Below are 6,318 nucleotides of genomic sequence, written 5' to 3'. Positions count from 1 at the left end.
TGGCTTGGAGATATCTGCAAGTGGTATATTTTGTTTGGCAAAACGGTGTTCTGCTGCGAATAATACCCGTTAGAGGTATGTTGTTTGTTTTTCTTTGTTTTTAGTTTGGACTCTTAGGTTTTTGTTAAAGTAATAATAAAAAACAACTTGATCCTAGTGAACGTGAAGGAAAGTACCAGAATAGAGATTGAAGAGAAGAAGGAGGATGATATAGAAGCGGCCAAACACATTTTCGGTATGCTGGTGGATATCGAAGAGGGAGATGTTGTTGAACCTGTCAGACTGGGAAAGGTGGGGGGCAGCGCCCCTAGAATGCTCAGAGTCACAATCAGAAATGAGGAGAAAAAGAAGGAAATAATGAGAAAAGCTCCCACCCTGAATCGAGGAACAAACGACAGAAACAAAAAAGTGTACATTAATCAGGACCAAACTCCCATGCAGAGGCAGAAGTACAAGGACCTAAGGGTGGAGCTGGACCAAAGAGCGGCCGCAGGAGAGAAGAACCTGGTGATCAGACAGGGGAAGATTGTGGAGCGCAAGACATGGACCAAGACTGTTGACAACAACGAACAGACTGCCGTGAAGGACGACGCCACTGCTGCCAGCAAAGGCACGTCCAATGGCCGTCCCGAATGACTGAACAAAAGAAATGTAAATAGTGTACATAAAACTAAGGAAACAAAAAGAAAAAAACAGAAGTTAAATAGTGGTACAGACGCATGTAAAGTTGTTTACTCAAATGTTGATGGTTTCTTGAACAAGAAGGATGAGTTTATGACTCGCATTGACCAAATTAAGCCAAAGATTATTGCACTCACAGAAATTAAGGCAAAAAATTCACAAACTTTTAATGAGGGAGAGTTTATAATTCCCAACTATGATATGTTTATGAACAAGAATCACAAAAGAGGTGTAGCCTTGTATGTGGATAGTAAGTTGAACGCACGAGAGTGCGATGATGTTAACGTAAGTAACTTTGAGGAAAGCGTTTTTTGCACCTTTAACAGTGCAAACAAGGAAAGTGTTCTGTTGGGCTGTATTTATCGTAGTCCTAACACCAGCTCTGAGGAGAACGATAACAAACTATTTCAAATGATGAAGTCAAATGAAGTGGCACAGTACGACAAAGTATGTATTATGGGTGATTTTAATTTCCCAGGTGTTCGTTGGGATGGGGTGTGGACAGGTGAAAAGAACAACAACATAATAGAGCATATTCTTGACTCTTTCTTGATTCAGAAGGTTCAGGAACCTACCAGACGGAGAGTAGGCCAGAGGCCGACCCTGGACGATTGGGTTCTAGTTAATGAACAAAATTTAATTTCTGATGTTGATCACCTTGACCCTGTGGCCAAGAGTGACCATGATGTTTTAAGTTTTCAGTTGTACATTGCGCAACAAAAAGAAAATCAGGAGGCGAAATATAACTATAACCTTAAGAAAGGAGACTACAGTAAGCTTAGAAGAATAGTTAAGGAGCATGACTGGTCAAATCTAGCCGAACTCGACGTGGAGGAGGCCTGGAGCTGCATAAAGACCGTGCTACATGATGGTATGGAAAAGTGTATTCCTAAGGTAAAGAAAACACATAAAAAAAATATGAAACCTAAGTGGTTGGATAATAAAGCCATGAGGCAGATAAAGAAAAAGCATAGCGCTTATAAGAGATATTTATGTTCAAAGTCCGGACATGACTACCTAAGATACATTAAGATAAGAAATACTTGTACAAAAGACCTGAAAAAATCCCGTAAGGAATACGAAAAACAGATTGCAAAAGAAGGGAAGATAAACCCTAAGATGTTTTGGAAGTACGTCCAGGAGAGAATGAAGACTTCTACAGGTATAAGCACTTTGAAAAAGGTGGATGGTTCCTTTGTGGTTGACGATATGGGAAAGGCAGAAACCTTAAATGAGTATTTTTCCAGCGTTTTTACACGCGAGGACGTGTCAGACATCCCGACTATGACGGAAGGCTGCTATTCAGATGGGGCATCCTTATCTGAGATGAGAGTGACACCCTTAGCAGTTAAAAAGAAACTGAAAGAGTTGGATGAAAATAAAGCCCAAGGGCCTGATCTAATCCCATCAAAGGTACTTAAGGAGTTGTGTGATGAACTATCTATCCCATTATGCTTGCTGTTCAACAAATCTTTGGAATCTGGAAATATACCAGGTGATTGGAAAACAGCGGAGGTAACCGCTATTTTCAAAAAGGGTACTAAGTCAGAACCAGGTAACTACAGACCAGTAAGCTTAACCTGTGTAACATGCAAGGTATTGGAGTCTCTTGTTCGGGATTCTATAGTGTCTTACCTCACAGACAATAATTTATATGCTGACTGTCAGCATGGTTTTAGAAAAAGACGTTCTTGTGTCACTCAACTCATAGAGGTCATGGAAGACCTCACAAAATTTGTTGATGAAGGTGAAGCCATAGATATTATTTACTGTGACTTTAAGAAGGCTTTCGATACTGTGCCGCATGAGAGATTACTCCTAAAGCTTGCTTCGTATGGGCTTAGTTCCAGCGTCCTTTCCTGGATTCGGTCATTCCTGAGTGGCCGGTCCCAGAGGGTACGAGTTGGACAGGCAACGTCGAACCAAGCAGCAGTTCTCAGCGGAATTCCACAGGGCAGCGTTTTGGGGCCGGTTCTATTTACAGTGTTTATAAATGACTTACCAGATGTGGTTAGTGGTATAGTGAAGATATTTGCGGATGATACAAAGCTGTACAATAAAGCAACAAACAGTTCAGTCATGCAAAAAGACATACACTTACTTCAGGATTGGACAAATAAATGGAAATTATTTTTTAATGTTTCAAAGTGCAATGTTCTGCATTCTGGTAAAAAGAATCCCAAATATGACTACGTGATGACTGTCAATGATGCTATTGAAAAAATAAATGAATGTGATGAGGAAAAGGACATCGGTGTTGTATTCGACAGCAATTTGTCGTTCGACCCGCATATTCGAGGAGTTGTGTCAAAAGCTAATCAGAGGATTGGCATTTCATTATCAAACGAACGTTCTCATTTCTTGACAAGGACACCTTCTTATAAAGCTATACAAAGCCTTTGTGAGACCACTGGAATATGCAAATGTGGTATGGAGCCCATTCCTCAAGAGACAGTCTCAGACAATTGAGAGGGTGCAGCGTCGAGCAACTAAAATTCTAAAGGAGTGCCGTGATAAGTCTTACGCGGACAGACTCAAATATTTAGACCTCCACTCTCTGAAGGGAAGGAGGACAAGGGGTGACCTAATACAAACATATAGAATTATAAATGGGGTGGATGATATTGACATGCACAAAATATTCACATTCCAGCAGACAGACAACACCAGAAACAGCCAGGGAAAAATCTTTGTTCAACACTGTAAGACTAACAAGCGCAAGTTTTCGTTTTCTCATAGAGTTGCTAACAATTGGAATGCACTACCCGCTAACATAAAATTCGCACCCACAGTAAACGCCTTCAAAAACTTCTTGGACAATTCTCCAAAATTTCTTAACCTTTTTTATGACTTTGATTGAAAGCATTGAAAGAATAGGGATTTAGGCATGCAAAGTATCTGACAAAGAAGGGGCACCAATAAGGCCTCGCGGCCTTCGGCTAACAAATATAGCCGCCCCTACATACTACTACTACTACTAATAGATGTTGCTGTTTACACATGAACAGAGTACTTTTTCCCCTTTTTCCGAGTAGGCCTATTCCGTATTCAGTTGTTTCAAAACTAATAGCTGCAATAAGGCGGCCCTGGCATTTCTAAAGTTGTACTGGTGTTATTTTTACTTGGCAGCCTCGATCAGTAACGGGCTTATCCTGTTTCTTTTGAGTTCACATGAAACTGTATCCACTTCGTTTCAGTGACAGTTGTTGTGACGTGACGTGTTCGGGTGTTCACTGAGTCTATGTACCATCATACATCCATGCTAACGCACATTTTCCGGCTATTTTAATTCGCCGTTAGCTCAGGTGAGAATTAAGCCATTACTAAATTATGTATAACATTGTTAGTATTATCCCACGAACGCTATACTGTAATCAACTTGAGAAATGTTCATACCGATAATAGATGATAAAGAAGGATTCTTTGTGCCCGGCTACGGGCAACAGTTGAAGATGGAAGTTCACCAAAAATTGGGACCATATATGTAGTACTAACACTGAAAAATACGGTGGGTGCAAACGCCACCCAATGCCGGTTTGGATGGGTAGAAATTCCGTAGTTTCCGGCAAGTCTATGGATAAAGCTCGCGTAAGAAGATTACGTCACGGTCGAAAGTCTTTGACGTCAATTAATGCATCACTGATGACGTCACTGTCATGCCTCCCTGTGGTCTTTTTCTCTCGCGTGGTGTGTGTGTGTGCACAGGAGCTTGTATCCAATCGCCGGTCGATCATTATTTACTCCTTATTCCATATATTTACTCCTTATCAAGTTCCATACAGTCTACTACTACTATTTACTACTAATAAATAGTAGTAGTAAGGGTAAGCATGCAGCTGTAAATAATAAGCATGGAGTAAATAATTATCGACCGGTACAAGCTCCTGTGTGTCACGGTGTGTGTGTGTGTGTGTGTGTGTGTGTGTGTGTGTGTGTGTGTGTGTGTTCATTTTTGGCTCACGTAAGTGTAGCCTATGCAATGCTAACTTTTGTCTGTCTGTGCGTGCGTGCGTGCGTGCGTGCGTGCGTATGTATGTCTGTATGTCTGTGGTAGAAACTTTTAACATTTGAAGACGTCACAACATTTGAAGACGTCACATTATGACGTAAGAGGGTTAGACGTCACGCGAAGGAATTACTGAAAGTCTCGGTCATTGTAATTTTGAGCGGGCCGAGACTAGTTTTTTCTTCTAAATCGGCCATTCAGATCTAGATCTAGTGTCTCGCTTTCTTGCACAGTGTCACCAAGGGCGGATCTGGGGGGGGGGGGGGGTTACACGGGTTACGTAACCCCCCCCCCACCCCCCCCAAAAAGAGGTAATTTATTGGCTCAGGATGCACCAGATAGCTCTATTTTGCTTCTTTGGATAAAAAAAATTTCCGAGGGGGCATGCTCCCGGACCCCCCTAGAGGCTTAGGCGCCTTCGGCGCCGTCAACTTGTATCTTCGCAGTCATTTTGTACCCCCCCCCCCTCCAAAGTGAATTGATCCGCCCTTGGTAAGGGCGGATCTGGGGGGGGTTACACGGGTTACGTAACCCCTCCCCCCCACCCCCCAAAAAAGAGGTAATTTATTGGCTCAGGATGCACCAGATAGCTCTATTTTGCTTCTTTGGATAAAAAAAAATTTCCGGGGGGGCATGGACCCCCCTAGAGGCTTAGGCGCCTTCGGCGCCGTCAACTTGTATCTTCGCAGTCATTTTGTAACCCCCCCTCCAAAGTGAATTGATCCGCCCTTGATGTGTGTACGTGTGTAACTTGGTGTGTGTGTGTGTGTGTGTGTGTGTGTGTGTGCGTGTGTGGAGTGTGTGTGTGTGTGTTCGTGTGTGTGTGTAACTTGGTGTGTGTGTGTGTGTGTGCGTGTGTGTTGTGTGTGTGTGTGTGTGTGTGTGTGTGTTCGCCGTATGGTGTGTGTGTGTGTTTGAGAGAGAGAGAGAAAGAGAGACAGAGAGAGAGTAAGAGAGAGGTTTGTCTTTCGCTGGGGTATGCAGTGCAGTGCCTTGGCGTTGCACTTCTACTTAATTATTATTACTATTATTATTATTAAACGAACCCGGGCATTTTGATTATCAAAATCTTGACTGACTGAACAAAAGTTGACCTGTCACTGAGTTGAACTGAAAGTGTTTCCACTTGATTGTTTGTAGTTTTAGTCGAGTCATTTTGTATCTGTTTTCCTTAACGTACCTAGCTGTGGAGTTTGCACTGTTTATCAGTGTTGCTTTCTGAAACCAGATATCATACAATATTGTTTTCTTGTCTCAATTTCATTCAGTAAACCTTATGCTTGTGAAATGTGCCAAACCCGGCTGTACTTCGCTCTACTGAAACCCAAGATCACAGGAGCTTGTATCAAATCGCCGGTCGATCATTATTTACAGTCTACTACTACTATATACTACTACTGACTATGTAGTATATAGTAGTAGTATATAGTAGTAGTAGACTGTAAATTATGATCGACCGGCGATTTGATACAAGCTCCTGTGCCCAAGATAGGCGGCTCCTAAGCCAATTTGTTCCCTTGCTTTAAAGTGTGACCAGACCGTTGTTGTTGTTGTTATTGTTGTTGTTGTTGTCACGGTTGTTGTTGTTGGTGGTGGTGTTGTTGTTGGTGTTGGTGGTGTTGTTGACAGTT

The sequence above is a fragment of the Littorina saxatilis genome, linkage group LG12, assembly GCF_037325665.1.
Source record: "Littorina saxatilis isolate snail1 linkage group LG12, US_GU_Lsax_2.0, whole genome shotgun sequence".
Lineage (NCBI taxonomy): Eukaryota > Metazoa > Mollusca > Gastropoda > Littorinimorpha > Littorinidae > Littorina > Littorina saxatilis.
Note: the sequence above shows the minus strand (reverse complement) of the source record.